General features: G+C 33.0%; 1 pseudogene; it reads right to left on the bottom strand.

The window, feature by feature from the left end:
• Window positions 1–226: 226 nt before the first annotated feature.
• Window positions 227–8,919, bottom strand: LOC112729970 (protein ASPARTIC PROTEASE IN GUARD CELL 1-like; annotated as a pseudogene).
• Window positions 8,920–23,422: the final 14,503 nt, after the last annotated feature.

The following is a 23,422-nucleotide window of genomic DNA, read 5'->3' as shown; positions in this document are numbered from 1 at the left end:
CCTCCCTCCCAACCCCACCAACTCTTGCTCTTAACACCTTTCCCAACGACAAAGCTTGGAAGAGAGGCGCATGCACCAGCACCATCTTAGAGAATCACTCAGCAAAATCTGCCAGAGTTTAAAGCCCCTCCAACAGTACCTCAAATTTCACCAACAAAACCAAATCACACCTTACCACCAAAGCATGAAAATACATTGACTATGGTACATGTTTCACAACCTTGGATCATCCAATGTATTCCAAGGCAATATTGCCTATCATTTTAGCCAATGGTGTTGGGCACTTTGTTACAATGTCAAACCTGGAAGGGTTTGAAGCATGTCCAAAGAGTGAAATACTTAACCAAGCGAGTTCCTTTAGATTCAATCTTGAAGAGAGGAACCTTTGCCAATAGTAAGGTTTCAAGTCAAAAAATGCATCAAAGAAACACCTGGATCTATTCAAGTCAAGCTTTAACAGAGTCTCCATTCCAAACAAGTAGAATTGCCTATTGAGCTTGCTCTCAATAGCCACACACTTCACTCCCTCCACAGCTTCGATGAAATAATTTCTCGCCGGCGGCGACATTATCGATTTTCCGGTTAAATAAAAAGCTCAGCTTCAGCAGCTTCACCTTCCCTGCGCCGGTGACATTCACACACAGATCAAACCCTAGGTTCGCTCCTTCAACTGGTGGCAACCTCACGCGTCCTAAACCTAGAACACCTTGCGCACCGTTGAAACTCGCGCCTGTAACACTAGGACCAGAAACGCGAAACCCGCAACCGAAGGAGAAGTCTTTTACTTTGGTTACTCTTCCCGAGCTTGTGATAAATGTCGTCGTTTCCTTTGAGAACAAGCCGCTTGTGGTGGAACCGTCCACGTAGGAGTAGGAGTACAAACAAGGGGAGTGGATCTTGGTGTGGTTGCAGGTTCAGGTTTGAGATTGAGTTTGGACTAGATGTGGAACGAGTCGACACGACGAGTCGTAGCAGTGGTGAGGCGCAAAGGTTCTGGAATGTCGGACCAAAAATTTGGATCCGGGTGGATAGGCAGAGCAGTTCCTACAGGCAGAGCATTTCACCCACACTAGGACGCTGCTGGTGTCCGCCACCAGGAGGAGGCTCTGTGGCGGTGATCCGATTCGGAGATCCACCAAGTATTGACCCGACCCAGTTGAGGCACCGGAGACGAGTGGGGACTTCAGAGACTGGCGGTGACCGTGGAGGGCCGCGAAGAGGGTTGAAAGGCGGTGAGTGTTTGAGGAGAGAAGCTGAGCTAGCAAGGATAGTGGATTATTCTAGCAAGGTAGTGAAACGGCGTCGTTTTCTTGCCTGGAGATTAATATGTCCAATTTCCAAAAACTCAGAGCCATGTGTCATCCTATAACGGACAGGTCAGCTCTACCTTTGCCAAGTCAGAGTTTTCCGTCAGCTCTAACGGAGTGAATTCAATGGAAGGATTTATTTGTCCACGTTTTACAAAGGTCAGGAACATGAATGTATTTTCCATTCATCGAGGACGAAAATATCCGCAGTAAAAAAGATCAGAGACCTATTTGTCCTTTTCTCTTAAAGTTTTATGACGACATTGAATGACAGGCATAGACTTTCTCTTCCAATATTGAAAAGGTTTCGTATCCATGGTTAGAAACAAAAAAATTAAAATTTACATAACCCAAGAGATAGAAGAAGACAGAAAAAAATTATGTAAATATTGACACAATTAATATCTTTGTATTAATTACAGTAAGCGATCTGACTCTGATAATTATACTTGGTAAATATGAGGTTAATAGGATTACCTAAAAGATAAAAGAGAGTACTAACTAAGTGGAACGAAGAAGAGGACACCATGAGCAGGAGTTGTGCGGAAAATAAAAAGATACCGCAATATGAACGAAAGAAAGTTAATGATAATTCTATTTTATACCCGTTTTTAAAATGCAATTACGTCAATCACTGTTTATTAATAAGGTTAAAATAGTATTACCAAAATTAGACACCATTCTCTCTATATTTTCTTTATATATTATTTCACTCTAATTATTCTATTAAAGTTTTTTTTAATTCTTTTGAAAAATCTACCAATTTTGTTCTTCATGTACACTTTCATGTGTTTCTCTTACTATGTCCTTATCCTTTTTTCTATACCCTCAATTGCATCACCTCCATCGACTTTTATTGCCTTCATCACTGCAGTTACAAATTTCATTCGGTTTCACGCATTATATTTTTCCTTCTCTTTAGTTTACTTATTTAATTTATATTTTTAATCATTCTTCTATCCTTTTCATTCATTCCTAACTTTTCACATAAAAATAGTTCCTTTTTCTTTTATTAACTTGATGTAAAAAAAGAAAAAAAAATTATCTTATCAATTTGATATAGAAAGAAAATTTTTTTTATCTGATATGTGTTCTTATATTTTTTTATTATTTTTTTTATAATTTTTTTGTCTAATTAAACTATCTTTTATTTAACATGTCAAGAATTAAACTTAACTTCTTTTATAATGAGTAATTTTTGAATCATCTAATTTATTTAAAAAATCACATCTTTTTTATTTATTCTAAAAATTAAAAAATAAAATTAATATTAGTACTTTTAGACTAACAGAATTAAAATAAAATACAAAAATAATTCTTCAATAAAAATAAAAATAAAAAATTTTAAAACCCAAAATATAAAATAGTTATAAGGTAAAAATTTTTCTTAAATATCATTTTTATAAAATACTTTATGAATTGACATAAATATAAAATGAACTTTGAAATTATGATGCGAATATTATTGTCCACCACCACAAAATTAAAAGATGACATATAAATACACAAAAATTTTTTTTTAAAAAAATTCAATAAATATATACCCAATATTTTTCATTAAAAATAGTTATTTAAGTTTAAATTCATTCTCTCAAATGGTTGATACCATTCAAATTGAATATACTTTAAAGTTTTATGACAATGTTGAATGATAAGCATAAACTTTCTCTTCCAATATTGAAAAGATTTCGTATCCATGGTTAGAAACAAAAAAAATTAAAATTTACATAATCTAAGAGATAGAAGAAGACAGAAAAAAATTATGTAAATATTGAAACAATTAAAATCTATGTATTAATTACAGTAAGAGATCTGACTCTGATAATTATACTTTGTAAATATGAGGCTAATAGAATTACCAAAGATAAAAGAGAGTACTACCTATACTTAGAGGAACGAAGAAGAAGACACTATGAATTGAAGTTGTGCGAAAAATAAAAAGATAACCGCAATATGAATAAAGAAAAGTTAATGATAATTACATTTTATACCAGTTTTTAAAATGCAATTACGTCGATTACTGTTTATTAATAAGGTTAAAATAGGAATACGAAAATTAGACATCATTATCTCTATATTTTCTTTATATATTGTTTCACTCTAATTATTCTATTAAATTCTTTTTTTTAATTCTTTTGAAAAATCTACCAATTTTGTTCTTCATGTACACTTTGTTAATAAATTTTGATTTTTTAAATAATCTGATTCTAAAAGTTAAATAATTTAAAAAATATTTTTGTTTTTAAATTTTTTATTCTTAATGTTTAAATTATTTTATTAAATTTATAATTCTAAAAATAAAAATATAAAAATTAATCTCTTAAAAATAATAGAAAAGCGGCTGAAAGTGCCTGTTGAGCCGCTAGTAGGGGTGGCAATGCGACGGGTAGGGACAGGTTTTTGTCCTACCCGACCCCGCCCCACCCTACAATAACCCCATTGAACCCACCCTACCTCTACCTGCGGGTAGTAAAATGTTAAATCCCGCCTCGTCCCAGCGGGTACCCGTCTCGCCCCTACCCGCCCTATAGTTATTAAAATCTAATAAATTAAATTAAATTTTAAAATTTATAAAACCATCATTATATACATAACATAAATTAAAATAAAAATTTAAATATAATACAATGTGATTAATCATTTTACTAATTATTATATATATATAGGGACGGATCCACTTATGTGGGTATGGGGGCAAGCGCCCTCACTACAATTTGGAATTTTATTGAGTAGTATATAATAATAATATTTATTTATTCCCATTAAATTATTAAATTTGACCCCACAATAATTTTTTATTCAACTTTTGACACTTGATAGCCAATTTGAAAACTTCATATTAGATGTTCATTATAATATATATATATATATATATATATATATATATATATATATATATATATATATATATAAAATGGACGGATCCACTCATGTGGGTGTGGGGGCAAGCGCCCTCACTACAATTTGAAATTTTATTGAGTAGTATATAATAATAATATTTATTTATCCCCATTAAATTATTAAATTTGACCCCACAATAATTTTTTATTCAACTTTCGACACTTGATAGCCAATTTAAAAACTTCATATTAGATGTTCATTATAATGATCAATTTTCAAATTTAAATAAGATTGGTGTTCTTTTTTAGAGATCAACTCGAAAGAATATTATCTATCCATTTATGTTTCTTCTTTTAAAATTAGCTTTAGTTTTTTCATAATAACTACACTAATATCATGAAGAGCTAATTTGTATGAAAGTTGAGTTTTAAATTATTGTTTAACGACATATACAAAAAAAAGACATTTTAATTATATTGTCAAGGTTTCAAAATATGAAATATAAAAAATTAAATTTTAAATTATATGTTATTATTTAAATTATTATTTTAGTATTTTAATTTGTAATTATATATTTTGAAACCTAATCATATTTTACAATAACAAAATATAATTATAACAACAATTATGCTACGTATACATAAAATAATCACTTGTACATAATAAATCTTAAAATATAATTTTTGAAATACAAAATATATATTAAAAATAAGTTAAATGATATATGTATTTATATACAAATTTATAATAGATAATTTGATAACTAATTTTTTATGTAAACATAATATTTTTATTATAAAATTTATAATAATATTATATATATTTTGCCCCCACTATCAAAATTTTTTGGATCCGTCACTATATATATATATATTAACGGGTAGGGGCGGGTTTAACCTAAATCCGACTCCGCTCTACCCTGTCTAAGAACTCGCCCTAAGCGAGTAGGGGTGGAGTGGATACCCGCGAGTTTGAATAGTATTGCCACTCCTAGCTGCTAGTATATATTATTACATTATTTTTTATAGAAAAGAGAATAAAATCAAATATATTATACCAAATATTTATAATAAAAAAACAGATGTTACAATTTCGATACCAAAGTAGTAAGAGTTTTTTCGTAGGATATGTATAGAAATTGGATAAAAAATACCTATTCAAATATTTACAGAATAGAATGATAAGTAGGATAGATCTTTTTTATATGATAGTGGGTGGTTATTCCCACACTATGTGAAAAGTTATTCAAAATTGGATTGGTTATCATTTACATGATCATAATCGTAGTAGTAGGGAAAGCCTTTATAGTTTGCTCTCCACATCGGGTCAAATCACGGGTCATGGATAGGGTTGACAATGGCTAGAGTAGGGTAGGGATTGGACTCTATCCTAATTCTATCCGCAGGTTAAAAATTTTATTAAAATTTTATCTTATTCTATCCGCGGATTGAGAATCTCTCAACTCTAACTCTATCCGTATCCTAAAATTTTAAACCCTACTCTATCCTACTCTACTCGTAAAAATATTAATTTTTTTAAAACAAATATAAAATTCAATCATTCTAAATTTCATACATATTAATAAAATAAAAAATAAAAATTAATGCTTTAAATTACTAAATTAACTAATTAAATTAGTGATTGTTCACTTATTGCAAGTCATTATATGAGAGAGATTGTGGATTCAATTTTTATCTCTTTTACTATATACCTAATTTTTATAAAATATGTGTTATATATAGAGTGCGGGTTGGGACTCAAACTGGTCCTTTCAACCTAGTTGGTCCATTCAAAGATGGTAAAGGCCCCTTTGATTTGTTAGGCCAAGTCGCATAAAGAGGCCTAATTCACTCCACCTTTCTATGGAATAAGTTGGATCTAAGTTCATTGGGTCTATATAAATAGAACACATTTCTTATTTCTTATTCCGAATATTATTAAGAGAAGTAATATTATACATCTAAATTTTTTTATAAATTATATTTAACTAAATTAAACAATAAAATTTGAAATCATGCTATTTATAACTGATTTTTTTATTTATGTTAAACTAATTTGATTGGACTTAATTAACAAAAATACTTAAATGCGTAATATTATTCTATTAAGAGAGGGGTTTTTTTTTGTTATTATAAAAGACACACCTAAATGAGTAAGATTTAAAAAAATATATGATCTCGAATTAAATAAAATATAAAATATTTTTATTATTTTACTAAAGGCATATGCCTATTACACCCAGATATAATAATCACCATTTTTATGTTTTTATTTACTTCTTTTTCTTTTTCGCCATTACACACTAATATAGGAAAAAAAATTGGTATGAGGCCATGAATTTCAAGAATATTAGTATTTATGTAATTTTTTCAAAATATCAAGATCGTTTTACAAAAAAGAATTCGAAAGGAGTATTTTGTAATTATTTTTGTAAATTTAGAAATACAAAAATTGTAGAATGCAATTTTGATTTTTTAATTTTTAAATTTCAAAATACAGAAATCGCATGATGCAATTTCATATTTTTTTTACTTTTTAAATTTTTGAAAAAAACAGGATTGCAGGTGCAATTTGTTATTGAATTGCACGTTCGGGAAATCGTACCAATCGAATTTTTCCTTTCTCCTGATCAGGATAGAAATTGCATCGAGCAATTTTTTCTGTCCCTCGTATATGTATATGTATATTATCCCATCTCTTGCCATATTATTAGTTTATTACAGATCCCCAACCTTGCAGTCATACAAAAGATAATTTGCGACATAGACACCATTTTTGTGTTCTTATTTTTGTTTATGTTTTGTTTTTGCATTTTTGTTTTCTGCCATTATTACGCACTTATATAGTCACATATATGAGGGAGGGGTTCATCATTTTTGGACTCTGGTCCATGCCCAACAACCCAACCCAACCCAACCCAACCCCTTACATACCCCTGATCCATTTCCTAGTCTAATCACAGGCCTAAGCCTATCTCTTTGGTTATTGCTGCGTTACCGAACCGGTACACAAGCGAATCAAGCATTAGAGAAGGGTTTTTTTGTTTTTTTGTTTTTTTTTGTTTTTTTTTTAATTTTTTTTAAAATAAATAAATCACACAAATAAACTAAATGAGGATTAATATTATACCAATATTCTAAGATAAAGTGGGTTACATACGTACTCTAAAATAACTCTATCTAAATCGAATCAACTAAATTCGATTTATATTTTTTCAATGTAAATCAAATCAATTAGATTATTTTTTTATTGACATTTATATTTTAAAGTTAATATAAAATAAATATTAATTAACTTAAAAAATGTAAATGTCAATAACCTGTATTTAGTTGATTTGATTTACTATGGATACAGATTATTGATATTTATATTTTTTAAGTTAATTGACATTTATTTTATATTAACTTTAAAACATAAATGTCAATAAAAAAAATATCTCTATTTAGATTCAAATAAAATATAAAAAATAAAATAAATAAGAATAGAAATTCAACTTTTGTATTTTAGTTCAAATTCCAGAAATTAATATTTTATAAACTTATAAATATAAAATGGAATATTAAACGATTCTTAAAAAAATATTAAAAATCATCATTTAACTCATTAGCATCTAAAAAATTATTATTGAGATTTTTTATGTTAAAAAATTAATATAAAATATAATCTTTCAAGATGACATAGGAGTGAAAAATTAATTTTTTTTTCAGAATCAGAAATAATAAATAGCTATATAATATATAATGATTGACTATATTTATATAATATATAATTTGAAGAATAATTAAAATATTATATTAATTAATTACCATTTAATTTAAAGCATAAATTTTATACTTAATTTCAATAAAATTGATTCAATTTACTATTGATAAAACAAAAATCAAATTTAGTTAATTTAATTTATGTAGAATTATTTTAGGATATACATATAACCTATTTTATTTTAGGAAATTGGTGTAATATTGATCCTCGTTTGCTTTATTTGTGTGATTTACCCTTTTATCTTCTATCTACCAATCTCTGGCCAAGCCGAACCTAGATAAACGTTGCAAACACGATCACCACCTGAGCTATTGTGGGCCTTTGGCCTTGTTTATGTTATTTGTTTTGAAAGCCATGAGAATAAAAAACGAAGAAGCCTAACAAATACATACCCATAGTAAAAGATGGCCATATGTACAAAAAAAAAAATATGGCCACCAACACAACCTGGTTGTTTTTATGATTTTAGTATGAGGTTATCATCTTTAAGAATGTTTCAATTCAGTATTGGAAGTTGGAACTTTCCTTCTCCTATGTTTAGCAATTTAGTTTTTGACGATGTAATTCGAACACCCTGGTCGTGGAGAGATTCTATCATGTAGTTTTGTTGTTTTATCCAAAAAAATAATATGTAAGTCATTATTTTAATCAAATTTGTTATTTTTATTGGGACAAATAAATCATCAAAAGTGTAACAAAAAGATCTATATATCTTATTTTCATAAATTTTAGATACCTTAACGTAATAAAATTTTTTGAAGACAAAAATGTCTTATTCAAAAATTTTCAAAAACCTATTTGAATATATACTAAAAAAAAAGAAGCATATCTAATAAGATTTGATTGTACAATAATAACAATTCGATTAACCTATCACTACAACAAAACCTAATTCCAGCGATTATTTGGGAGAAGCGGTCAAATAGAACCGCCGTCGTTGCAATCCCTACTTTCACATACCAGCGGTAAAACGCAACCGCCTCTGAAGCACAAATCCAGCGGCGGCCATCACGTTTGTTCCACGGCGGTTTATGAAATTTGCGCCATTACCTACTCAGACCGCCTAATTTCTCTTTCCTTCGCACTTCTCGCTAGCTCCACTACCCACTACTATCTGCCATTACCCCAATTTTTCATTCTTCCCAAACATAGCGCGCCCAGAACCCCAAGTGCAGTGAAAAGAAAATCTTCGTGCAAAACAAAAATCTGCAACGAATCATTGCTTAGCAAAACTATACGCATTTGTTCCTGTCCCTGGTAAGCTAATTGTGTTTTTCTTTGTTCTTTTCTGATTCAATTTTATACTTCTTCTAGTTAACAATTATTGATAACCCATTATCTTATTCTCTAGTTGTTTCTCCTTCTTGTTCATCACTCTGAATGCACGAATTTCTCTCTTGGAAGCGCAAATTTCTTCAATTTAAGGTTACTCTGTCTCTTTCTCTATTAGGATTTTCTTCCCTCTCTATTTTTCTTACGCACAGTTTTTGATGGATAATTTAATGTGTAATTTTAAAAAGTGTTATATATAATATGATCACATAAGCTTTTGATTGAAAAATGTTGATTAATTCTATAGTTTCTCATATATTAAGATAGAGTGATGTCAGATATGGAAATATAATATTTTGTTGCAAGAATGACCCAAAAATAATGAATTGAAATTGTGTAAGTGCAACAAAGCAAGTAACATGAGCATATACCTTTTGTGTTTGTTGTGGAGTTTGAGACACAAGTGAGGGGACACTAATAACAGAATGGGAGAGAGTAAGGTTAGAAATTGGGTAGCAGAAGAGAGACAGAGTGAAGTGGAAAAAGGTAAGAGTTACAAGCTCTGTTTTTGTGACAATAATACAATTAAAATTTTCAACAAAATGATCAGATTATTCCTTCCCAGTTTGAGATAATGATGGATCTTTTGTTAATGATGAGGCTAGAGAGAAAAGTGTAAGCACTTTCACTTTTTTTGGCATTGTTTGTTAATGATGATGGAGATTATTCTAATGTTGATGTATTTCTCAAATTTGTATCATAGGAACAATTAGCTTTGCTTCAAGCTAATGAAGGTTCTCCTACTATGATGCATATACCAAGATATTTGGAAAAGAACACCCGAGTCATGTTAGAGGTGTAGGATTTGGTGTCTGTCCATCCCAAGTCATGAAATTTGCTAATAGTTTAGGAGGGGTATCTTCTTCATGCAATCATGACTTTGATATGGGTAAAGTTTGCTCTATGGAAGTAGAATTACAAGAGAATAAAGCAACAATTTCCTTATTACAAGCCCAGGTGACATATTTCATTAATCATTGTATGGGTGAAAAAGTGCCACATGACTTTCCTACGGCTACAAATAATGGGGTAAATATTATACTTTGTTCTTTTTTCCTGAATCTTTAATTGTGAATGATTTAGTAAAACAATGATTTAGTTATTGTTGGTCATTATCCTTATTTGTTCGGATGGTTTATGCCTGTTAATGTTAGACTTAAGTTATATAATGGTCTTTGTTTTTATTCAAACGTATTTTTATTTATTTTTAATCCTAGGTTGCAAACTCACCAATGGGGACAAGGCCACCTTCTACTATTCCATGACTTGATTATAGAGTTTTATGATTGAATTGACTTAAGACTTTTGTTATCAAAGTGACTGTTTATTTTAGGCTTTTAGCATAGTTAAATAATAGAAGCAAAACTCTTTTCTAATTCAATTTTAGGATTGCGTTATTTGAATTTACTTTGATATGTAAATATAGTTGTTAAATACTGGTTGTGTTTGATTTATGATTATGTAAGACTTGTTAAATATATATTATATTTTGAAATACAATGTTCATATTATTTTGGTATCTTTTTCTATTTTATTTTGAGTTGTAGATTTTAATATTGTAGTAGTAATTTTTTTTATTAGGATCGAAGCATTAGAAAGTAGTTTATATATAAGTTTTTTTTTTAAATATGTTGCAAGTATCGCGGCGGTTTAAAACCGCCACGAAATTCATATCAGATGCCCCTTAAAAGCTCATTTTGTGGCGGTTTTAAACTGCTGCAGAAGTCTAATGGTAATTTCAAATTGGAAGTTTGCGGCGGTTACGAAACCGCCGTTTGCTAAGTGACTATCGCGGTGGTTATTTCAGCGGTTCTTTAAAACTGCCGCCGCTGCTTTGCCGACGGTTGACCTGGCCGCGTTTTGTTCACCGCCGGGAACTGAAAATAGCGGCGGTTATAACCACCGCCACATCCCCAAATAACCGGCGCCGCTTTACTATTTTGTTGTAGTGTATAACTCCTATTCTATAAGGAAAAATATAGGTAGACAATGAAAATACTAAACAATGTGAATAATGGATATATCAGATGTTCAATTCAGCGTGTGTAGATGGTTATTCTAATATTAAGATTTAGGTGGGTAATTTGAAGGTGTAGTGTGTTTTCATTTTGAAAAAGTATAGGTAGACAATGAAAATACTAAGCAATGTGAACAATGGATATATCGGATGTTCAATTTACTAGGTGTGTGGATGATTATCCTAACATTAAGATTTATGTAAGTAATTTGGGAGTGTAATGTGTTTTTACTTTATTTGACCAATTTTAGAGCCTATTTTCACATTATTCACAAAAACCATTGCCTACCTAGCAAAGTCCTTTAATTTTATTGGGCCAATTTTAGAGCCCATTGTTCATATTATTCACAAAAACCATTGTCTACCTAGCAAAATTCTATATATAAATTATATAAATATTTATATATTATTAGTAATGTTTTTATATGAACTTGAATTTTAATTTCACATACTTAATTCGTTTTTTAATATTTATATGTAATTTTTAATTTTTATAATTATCATCTATTAATTTGTGAATACCTATAATTATGTAAATAATAAATTAAAGTATAAAAAATTAATTTTATTTAGTTAATATTGACTAATTTTTTATTGTAAAATTATTTTTTTAAAGATTTAGGAGTTATGGTTTAATATTTAAGACAAAAAATATTCTAAAAAATTTACTGATATTGACGAAAAATATTGAGTCCCTAATTGAACTCATACTAAATATAATATTGATTGGAATGAAATTTAAAAACATGCTGATTGCACAAATTAAACCTCTGCATTTCTACATCTACAAATGAAATCAGAGAGAATTTATAAACATTAAATTGTACAGATAAAATTGGGATGAAACTCAAATCTTATCCAATCCCACTCATATCCAAACTTATTATCAATATGAAATTGAAATGCTTTTGAATTTTTGGTGAGAGTTGGAAATCCCTAATCTCAAACTTCAAACTTTTGGGTATACACCAATTAATAATTACTTATATGGCCTATCTTGAATGATTTAATTTGATTATCCCACTGGACTAGCTCCGTGTTTGACTATGTTAAGATAAGGATGTGGATGACCACGTTGGGCTGTGCAATATTAACTATAAGCGGTGCTTTATTTTCCTATGATAGACTTTATATTAATGAAGTTTGAAAAGGGGAATCTTGGATAAGTATAAATAGGGCATGGGTTGTGATAGTACGTACACACAACTACTAATAATAAAACATTCTTCACTCTCTCTATTTTACTATTTTCTCTCTCTTATATTCTTTACTACAGTATTAGTAAATACATCTATTATATTGTGATAATAATTGTAGTAGATATTACTATTAGGATTATATAATTATACCTTTTATTTTATATTTGTTATCTCTTCCTTATTTATTTATTTTACAACACGTTATCAGCACGAGACTCTGATCAAATTTTTAGGAAGACTCAGGTAACAAATTTCATTATGTCAAAGCTCTCTCATCTTGAATTCAATGCTCTTGATATATCTGGAAACAATTATTTATCATGGATATTAGATGCTGAAATCCATCTTGATTCAATGGATCTTGGAGATACCATTAAGGCTGAAAATAATGCATCCCAGAAGGATAAAGCCAAAGCCATGATTTTTCTTCGTCGTCATCTTGACGAAGGATTGAAAAATGAATATCTCACATTAAAAGATCCTGCAGGTCTTTGGAAAGACCTTGAAGAAAGGTATAATCATAAAAAAACGGTGATACTTCCTCAAGCCCGATATGAGTGGACGCGCCTGCTTCTGCAGGATTTTAAATCCATAAATGAATATAATTCTGCAATGTTTCGAATCACCTCACGAATGAAATTATGTGAGGAAAAGATAACTGACCATGATATGTTGGAGAAAACTTTCTCAACCTTCAATGCCTCGAATGTGCTCCTACAGCAGCAGTATCGAGAAAAAGAGTTTAAAAAATATTCTGAATTAATTTCTTGCCTTCTTGTTGCTGAACGCAACAATGAGTTGCTCTTGAAAAATCATGAAGCACGCCCAACTGGCGCCGCCCCATTTCCTGAAGTAAATGTGGCAAATTACCCCAGAAGAGGTAAATGGCAAGGTTTCAATAACAAAAAAAATTATGGAAGGAAAAAAAATTATATTCAAAAGAGAGGGTCTCACCAGAAGTGGGATAAAGAAAGAAATATCAAGCAGAATAAATCGATAGAGGATAAGTGTTTCCGTTGTGGTGGAAAGGGACATTGGTCACATACCTGCCGTACTCCAAGGCACCTAGTCGATCTTTACCAAGCATCTTTGAAAAAGGATGACAAGGGAAAAGAGTCAAATTTTGTTTCAAATGATGCTGAAAATTCCACCACTCATTATGATGTATCTGATTTCTTTGAGGACCCTGAAGGAAATATTGGTCATTTGATCAATGATGGAATAGTTTAATATGTGGGATTGTGAAGTATCTATGTAAATAAATAATGTAAAGAACTTATTATTAAGTTTTATTTCCTATGTATTCAAGTTTCAAATGTGATGTATATAAATAATGAAATATTAATGTTTATAAATTTTGAAATCATTAAATGTGTCATGTTTTAAAATAAAATTTTAGTATATGACATTATTTTTATGTGCAGTATTTCTTAGAAAAATAATTCCGACCAAGTATTCAATTTAACTGTGCATACTACTCATTTTATTATTATTTGTCTTTGAAGAGAATGGCAAGGATATGTAATGAAGATGTATGCCTTGCGGATAGTGCAAGTTTGCACACCATTCTCAAAAGTGATATATATTTTACCCATCTTGTGCCAAAAGAGGAATATGTTAATACTATTATTGGCTCAGGCAATGTGATAGAAGGCTCCGGAAGAGCTATAATTTTGTTTCCTGGAGGAACAAAATTTATAATAAATAATGCACTATTATCTACCAAGTCCTTGAGGAACTTGTTGAGTTTCAAAGATATTCGCCGAAATGGATATCATGTTGAGACAATGAAGGAGGGAAATCATGAGTATTTATGTATCACAACTCATGATTCAAATAAAAAGGTTATATTAGAAAAATTACCCTCACTTTCATCTGGGTTGTATTATACAAAGATTATTGCAATTGAATCACATGCCATTGTAAACCAAAAGTTTAATAGTCCAAATGAATTCATAACATGGCATGATAGATTGGGTCATCCGAGAACAACCATGATGAGGAGAATTATTGAAAACTCTCATGGACATTCACTAAAGAACCAGAAGATTCTTAAAACTAGTGAATTTTGTTGTGCTGCATGTTCTCAAGGAAAGTTAATTTTATGGCCATCACCAGTAAATATTGGATTTGAGTCCCCTGAATTCCTAGAAAGGATTCAAGGTGATATATGTGGACCTATTCATCCACCATGTGGATCTTTTAAATATTTTATGGTCCTAATAGACGCATCTTCAAGATGGTCACATGTGTGCTTATTATCTTTTCGCAACCTGGCATTTGCAAGATTACTGGCTCAAATTATTCGATTAAAAGCACAATTCCTGGAAAATCCAATCAAAGCAATTCATCTTGATAATGCTGGTGAATTTACTTCCCAAGCTTTTGATGCTTATTGTATGGCTAATGGAATAAGTGTTGAGCATCCAGTAGCTTATGTTCACACACAAAATGGGTTAGCTGAATCACTTATTAAACGCCTCCAGTTAATTGCTAGACCCTTACTTATGAGAACAAATCTCCCAACCTCGGTTTGGGGCATGCTATTTTACATGCCGCAGCACTTATTCGATTGAGCTCGAGTTACCATCAGTTCTCTCCTATGCAATTAGCTTTTGGCCAGCAGCCAAATGTCTCCCATTTAAGAATATTTTGGTGTGCGATATATGTTCCCATTGCACCACCTAATCGTACTAAAATGGGACCCCAAAGAAAATTGGGGGTATATGTTGGATATGATTCTCCCTCTATATTGAGGTATCTTGAGATACAAACTGGAGATGTATTTAAAGCTCGGTTTGTGGATTGTCATTTTGATGAATAAAAGTTTCCAACATTAGGGGGAGAGAATAAGCTTCCTGAAAAGAAACTTAATTGGAATGCATCATCGTTGATGCATTTAGATCCTCGATCAGGGTAATGTGAACTAGAAGTTCAAAAGATTATACATTTGCAAAGAATAGCAAATGAATTGCCTAATGCATTTTTCGATACAAAGAGGATAACCAAATCTTATATACCAGCGGAAAATTCCCCAATTCGAATTGATGTCCCAGTAGGACAAGTAGCCACTGAAGCAAATTCATGCCAGAAGCGTGGCAGGCCTGTCGGTTCCAAAGACAAAAATCCTCGAAAAAGAAAAGAGGTAAATACGATTCCTGTTGAAAAAGACATAGTAAAGACACTTGCAGTTGTCCAAAATTCTGATATAATTTTAATGCCAGAAGGCGTTCAGGTACCTGAAAATTGTGAAAATGACGAGACCTCGATAAATTATGTCTTTACAGGAGAGAAATGGGACCAAAATAAGACAATTATCAATGAAATATTTGCATATAATGTGGCATTAAATATCATGCATGAAAGTAAGGATCTTGAGCCAAGATCTGTCGAAGAATGTCGACAAAGGAATGATTGGCCAAAATGGAAAGAAGCCATGAAGGCTGAGTTAGACTCACTTGCAAAACGTGAAGTCTTTGGACCTGTAGTCCGTACATCAGAAGATGTTAAACCTGTTGGATACTGATGGGTATTTGTGAGAAAACGAAATGAGAAAAATGAAGTTGTGCGCTACAAAGCCCGACTTGTGGCACAAGGTTTTTCACAAAGACCCGGTATAGATTATGAAGAAACGTATTCCCCTATAGTGGATGTGATAACATTGCGTTATTTGGTCAGTTTATCTGCATATCATAAACTGCATATGCATTTAATGGATGTGGTAATAGCCTATTTATACGGCTCATTAGATCAGGATATCTATATGAAAGTCCCTGAAGGACTAAAGATATCTAAACCATCCAATGAATATTCGCAAGGGTTATACTCAGTCAAATTGCAAAGATCTTTATATGGTCTAAAGCAATCTGGACGAATGTAGTATAATCGTCTTACTGAGTATTTGGCTAAAAATGGATTCAAGAATGATGATATCTGCCCGTGTGTTTTCATAAAGAAAACTGCATCTGGATTCATTATAATTGCTGTGTACGTTGATGATTTAAATATCATTGGAACTCCTGAAGAGATTTCAACAATTATAAAAACTCTAAAAGAAGAGTTTGAGATGAAAGATCTTGGAAGGACTAAATTTTGTCTCGGCCTACAGATCGAGCATATAAAAAATGGGATCTTTATTCATCAAACAACATACACAGAAAAGATCTTAAAAAGATTTTATATGGATAAGTCACATCCCTTGAGTACCCCAATGATCGTAAGATCTTTGGATGTGGAGAAGGATCAATTCTGTCCTAAAGAAGAGAATGAAGATATCATTGGTCCTAAAGTACCATATCTTAGTTCAATTGGAGTGCTAATGTATCTTGCTAATAATACGCGACCTGACATATCATTCGCGGTGAATTTACTAGCAAGGTATAGTTCCTCTCCAACCAGAAGACATTAGAGTGGAATCAAACAAATCTTTCGATATCTTCATGGGACGGTTGATATGGGATTGTTTTATCCCTATGGATCCAAGTCACAACTAGTTGGCTATGCAGATGCTGGATACTTGTCTGATCCACACAAAGGGAGATCTCAAACAGGATACCTGTTCACATATGGTGGTACAGCTATATCATGGAGGTCCACAAAACAGATGATAGCAGGAACCTCATATAATCATGCTGAAATACTAGCGATTCATGAAGCAAGTCGCGAGTGTTTTTGGCTCAGGAGTTTGATCCAATATATTCTGTCATCATGTGGACTGATTGATCATAAGATAGCTCCAACTGTCCTGTTTGAAGATAATACAGCATGCATTGCTCAACTTAAAGGCAGATACATCAAAGGTGATAGAACAAAGCATATTTCTCCTAAATTCTTCTTCACTCATGATCTTCAAAATCAAGGGACAAATGATATCCAACAGATCCACTCAAGTGACAATCTGGCAGATTTATTTACAAAGTCACTCCCAAAATCCTCCTTTCAAAGATTGGTACATGAGATTGGGATACGTCGATTTCGAGATATTAAATGATGTTGACAAGAGGGGGAGACTGTACTCTTTTTTCCTTGGTCAGATTTTTTTCCCATTGGGTTTTTCTTGACAAGGTTTTTAATGAGACAGTTCCCATCATAAAGGATATTGTACTCTTTTTCCTTCACTAAGGTTTTTCCCACAGGGTTTTCCTTTAATAAGGTTTTAACGAGGCAATAATCCTAAATGGTCATCCAATGGGGAGTGTTAAGATAAGGATGTGGATGACCACGTTGGGCTGTGCAATATTAACTATAAGCGGTGCTTTGTTTCCCTATAATAGACTTTATATTAATGAAGTTTGAAAAGGGGAATCTGAAGAACTGAGGATTGATGGTTTAGAAGTTATAATAAATACTCGTTGTAAGTATAGTTACTAAACCAAGCAATCAACCTTTCTTACAAACGTTTTGGGTGTCACAAGTAACAAACCCCTTTTAAAATTGTTAACCGAGTATTCAAACCTCGGGTCGTCTTCTCAAGGAACTGCAAGGAAGTATGTTCTTATTATTAGCTATAATGGTTGTAATCGGGGTTTAGAAGGTGAGAAGCAAGTGATTTAAATGACAAGTAAAGTAGATGGCAATTAAAATAAATAAATACTGTAAAGCAAACTTCTGGCAAGGTAAGAGAAATTGGAAGTCCAACTTAGTTATCTCTCTCAACAATAATGAAAGTTGAATCTAAATTCCACTTAGTTAACCTTTACTAAAGCAAAGGAAAGTCAAGGGACTAATTAGTTTGACCTTCGAATCCTAGTTAATTCCTAAAAAAAAGTTGGGATTATTGAAGTTCAGTTCAATTAGCAAGATAGCGATTATCAGTTATATTGAGTTTGATAATGTTGAGTTATCGATTTCTTAACCAAGACCAAAAGGGGAAGAAGTAAAATTGCTGGAATAAAAATGTCCTTAGATGGAAAGCAATGGTAACACAAATTAAAGAGAAAGCAATCAATAACTGAAATACCTCAAATAATCATTAATTCAAATAACAATCTGTAACATGGAATAATTCATAAGCCAATTGGGCAACATCTGTAGATACGAATAAAAGCATTAAAGTGAAAGTAGCATAGGAACACAAATTAAAGTAAATACTAAACCTGGATCGAGAGTCACTTTTAAAAGCTAAGAGAAGTCCTAAATCCTAATCCTAAGAGAGAGAGAGGAGAGAATCTCCCTCTCAAAACTAAATCTAAATCATGGAAAGTAATAAAAAATGCGAGCTCCCCATTGAATGGATGCATTCCCCCACTTTATAACCTCTAGTCTGTGTGTTCTGCACCTGGATCTGGGCCAAAAGGGCTTCAGAAATCGCTGGGGGCGTATTCTATAAATTCTGATACGTGGCCTCTGTCACGCATCCGCGTGGGTCACGCGGTCGCGTCATCTGGAGTTTTCCTTGTGGCGCGGTCGCGTCGGTCACGCGTCCCATCGAATGCGCTATGCTCAAGTCGCGTGGCCGCGTCAGTCATGCGGCCACGTCGCTGCTTTTTTGCTCCTGGCACGCGATCGCGTCGTCCATGCGATCGCGTGGATGCCAGTTTCTTCAAAACTCCGTTTCGCACTTTCCTTCCATTTTTGTACGTTTCCTTTTCCATCCTTTAAGTCATTCTGCCTTTAGAAAATCTGAAACTACTCAACACACTAATCACGGCATCGAATGGAAATAAAGGTAATTAAAATAATTAATTTTAAAGCTTAGGAACATGTTTTTCACATACATCTCATAATAAGGAAGGGAAAGTAAAATCATGCAATTAATATGAATAAGTGGATGAAGGATTGAATAAATCACTCAAACTAAGCACAAAATAACTCATGAAATATGGGTTTATCAACCTCCCCACACTTAAACAATAGCATGTCCTCATGCTAAATCCAAGGTAAAGAATAAGGTAAGGTTAAAGTGGTGGAATATTATGCAATGCAACCTATTCTAAATGTATCTACCTAGATGAGTCATGCAATTCCAATTTATCCACTCATATATAAAGCTTACATGTAGTCAAATTAATTCACATTCTCAAGGAGTCATATATATATATATATAGCCAACCCTTAAATAATAAAGCATTTTAGCAAATGAGATGGGAAATAAAAATATTGTACAAACTTGCAAAATAATTAGTAAATTAAGCACAGATATATGTTGATGAGTTATTGAACCCTCACTGGATTTTGTGTTTACCCTCTAGTCACTCAGTGTTTATTGGGTTTATTCACTCTACTTTTCTTTTTATTCTTACTTTCTATAACTTTGTTCTTCATCTAACCAATCAACAATTATAGAGTACAGTCATACCAAAACTTATGAGGTCTTTAATTAAGGTTGTAATGGGGCCAAGGTAAAGGTAAGGATATATGTATAAGGCTAAGTGAGCTAATAAGTGAATCCTTAATTAGACTAAGATCTCACCTAACATACATATTTAGTAGAACAAAACTTCTTTACCAATTTTTCCATATTATCCCACTTGTTGTTACATGCTCATGTTTCAATTTTATTTTTATCCCATGTGCATTGCTTTTATTTTGCATTGAGGAATTCTTTTGTATCCCTTTTTATTAAATGCTAAAAAATAAAATTTTTTTTAATGCACATGGTAATTGAATCACTTTGATTTCTCATGAGCATGCTTCCCAAATTTTCTGAGTTATTTTATTTCTTTCAACTTTTCTACCTTTTGTTTCTATCATCCATGTTCCCAATAGGTTTCCCACATTTTAATCTATTCATAATTTTCTATCTTAAGCTAACCAAGGATTTAACTTGGGATTTTATTTTGTTTTTCTGCTTAAGGCTAGTAGTGTGGCTAAATAGAATAAAAGGGATTTTAAAGGCTCAAGGGGGCTAACAAGGGTGATGTGAAAGGTAGGTTATTTTTGGGGTAAGTGAGCTAAAATCAAATGATGGCCTCAATCATTCTTTTGGTATGTATCTATATTCTATATTCTATAATTGGACATATAGATTAAAGCAAAGTAAAGAACATCAGAATGAAAAGAAGCGAAACACACAGAAATGAAATTATGGTTTGAATGCAACCATACAACTAAGCTCAAGACTCACAGGCTGTGTGTTCTCTAACTCAAGCATCATATATCATTCATATATGTTATGCAGGTTTAGTTAAAAATTTCCATTATTCTCATAAAAAAAATTATTTAGGGTAGCCTTTAAAGTTTTAATGTTCCTCCTTGATGAAATGTTGTCAACTTAACTATATGATGTAATGCTATATATACAAGGTTTATGGATTTAAATCTGTTATGTTCAATTTTCTAGCTTACTTCTTTTTTATATTTTTCAAATTAAACTATGCTATCTTATGCTAAAAAGGATAAACTATACTAATTAATCCACTAATAAGTCAGAATTGCAAACTAAACTAAATAACTAAAATAAACTAAGTAGCTAAAATATGAACTAAAAATGCAAAATGCAAAAATAGAGTAAAAATACATAAAAGCAGCAATGTATAAGTACTCAGAAAATAACAGTAAAAAAAAAAAATACAGAAAAATATCCAAAATAAAAGAAAAAAAGAGATGTAGTGGTTCACCAAAATAAAACGCCAGAGATGGCGACCTCCCCACACTTAGAATGAAGCATCGTCCCTGATGCTCAGTCAAGCCGGGTGTGAAGGGATGTCATCACTGGTAGGGATGGTAGCTGGAGGCTCTGTGGTGGTGGTGGGCTGAGGGTCTGGCTGCTGTAGAGGCGGTGCTGACTGGATTGGGATCTCCGGATCTGCAGCCTCGATTTGGTGCGTAACCTCCTGATGTGGTGAAGCCTACTCTGTGCCTGCCTGCGGATGGGTCTCCTCCTGGGGCTCATCCTCCTCCTCCTCTGATGGCTCTGATGGTGTGTCGGGCTCGGAGGGGATGTCGCCACCCTGTCGGATCATCAGCTTCAGATGCGAATAGCGTCGCTGGCTGCGACGCTCCAATCGCTCATACCGGCACCGGTTACGGCGCTCCATCTGATCAAGCTGTCGGAATAGGTGGTGCACGAGGCGGTATACGGGCTTAGAGGCAGGTGGAGGTGCAGTGGTGGCAGCAGGGGCAGCAAGGGCAGCCGTGGAAGAAGAGGGTCCAGCAGACGGTGGGGCTGTCTCATCAGTAGCAGTGAAGAGTGGTGGTCTGTACCCCAAAGCTAGGAAGTTCCTGCTGCGAGGAATGATCTTCCTACAGTCTGCCGCTGGTGGTCTCTCATCGGTATCCTCCCATGGCACGTCAACTCGACGGCCTAGCTGTGTAACCAGGTACGGAAAAGGGAGGGTGCCTCGGACGTGGACCCTGGCCATATAATGCCGGATAAAGTGTGGCAGATAAAGGTCCTTACCCTCCATCACACACCATAGGAGGGTGATCATAGCAGCTGGGATCTCCGTCTCATGAGTACTCGGCATCACATAGTTGCTCAAGATGTGGTGCCATAACCGAGCCTCATCATTTAAGTACGCCCTCTTGATCCCTCTAGGCATGGTGGTGTCCTGACCCATCTCCCAAGGAACCATCGGGTCGTGAGCTATCCGTGCCTTCACAGCATCCCAATCAAACTGCATCAGGCGCATGTCCTCTTCAGCCTTTGTATAACCATCAGGCTGATCGGACTTGGCTGGGAGCCGGAGAATGTCCTCTAAGGCCTCCTCAGTGACTAGAATTTGTTTTCCTCTCAGGTTTACTGCATCGAGGGTGGTGATGTAGTAGTTGCAGTAGAATTCCCGGACCCAAGATGCATTGACCTCTGTCAGTGCTCTTTCCAGAAAGAACCAGCCTCTTTGCTTGATTTGCTCAGTGGTGTACTGCTGGAGTGCTTCTGGAATCCTCAGAGTTCTCTCCAGGTATAGATTCCTGGAGTTTGCAAATGCCGGATACTTCAGCTCACAGTACCGGCTTACAAATTTTATTGAATCATTTGCAGGGAGCAGCTGGTCAGCTTTTTCCTACTGTGTAAAGTTCTTCTCCCGCCATGAGGAATCATGTATTAGGTCAATGATGGACTGGGAGGAATCTCCTCTCTTGCGCTTGCCAGTAGCCTTGCCTTTTCCTTTTCTCCGCGAGGCAGACATCCTGAAAAATGGGAAACCAGGATATGGATAAAAATAGGGAAGCAAATAGGCAATTAAACAAAGAAAACTCAAAGCGGCAAAGGAGAATGGGAAATAGGTAAATGAGTTAAGTAATGGTGTATTAAGGATTGTATAGTAGTTTAAAAGTTTGAAAGGAAGAATTTACAATCCAAAATGTATCAGAATCCAAGTTAAATAGAGAAATTGTTATAATGCCATGGTGAGAAAGTTAGAGGTAAATGAGAAAAAAATCAGAAAAGAGATTTGGAAAAAGTTAGTATGGTTAGAATTTGAAAAAGAAGTTAGTAAATTGAAATTAGTGAGTCAGTAAAATGCGGGTTAAAGTAAGTGGCATAAAGAAAATAGTCCATGTAACAAGGATTCACAATTATGACTAGAAATAACTCATAACCGAACAAGGAAAACAGGGTGAGGTTGATTCAAATAGATATAAAGAAAGCAAGAACTGGAATCAGAATATCACAGATGCAGTTTATAAACCAGGAAATCAAAGAGGATAAGAGAGTCTGCCATAGCATTCATGAAACGGTTTGGTTAAAGTAGAGGACAACAGAGTTCAGATTGCCAAACCAAAACATGAATGAAAACAATTCACAAAAAATTTGGGCAGCATTCCGGCTAAAATTGGATTATCCCGGAAAATAAACAGCAAACAAGGCAGTTCATATGAATTAAAAAAACTTGCTGCAGTTACCTATAATTAATAGAAACATGAAAATTCAGAGTAACAAGCAGCAAATGCAGGAAATCACAGCATATGAACAAGGTCACAGGAACAGCAGAATTACAGTTTTGATAAAACAAAAATATGAACAGTGCAAGTAAATAGACCTAAATTCACTAACCACAGCCTAATCTCCCTAACAACCTAAA

The sequence above is a fragment of the Arachis hypogaea genome, chromosome 12 (genome assembly GCF_003086295.3).
Source record: "Arachis hypogaea cultivar Tifrunner chromosome 12, arahy.Tifrunner.gnm2.J5K5, whole genome shotgun sequence".
Classification (NCBI taxonomy): Eukaryota; Viridiplantae; Streptophyta; class Magnoliopsida; order Fabales; family Fabaceae; genus Arachis; species Arachis hypogaea.
Note: the sequence above shows the minus strand (reverse complement) of the source record. Positions and strands in the feature narration are given on the sequence as shown.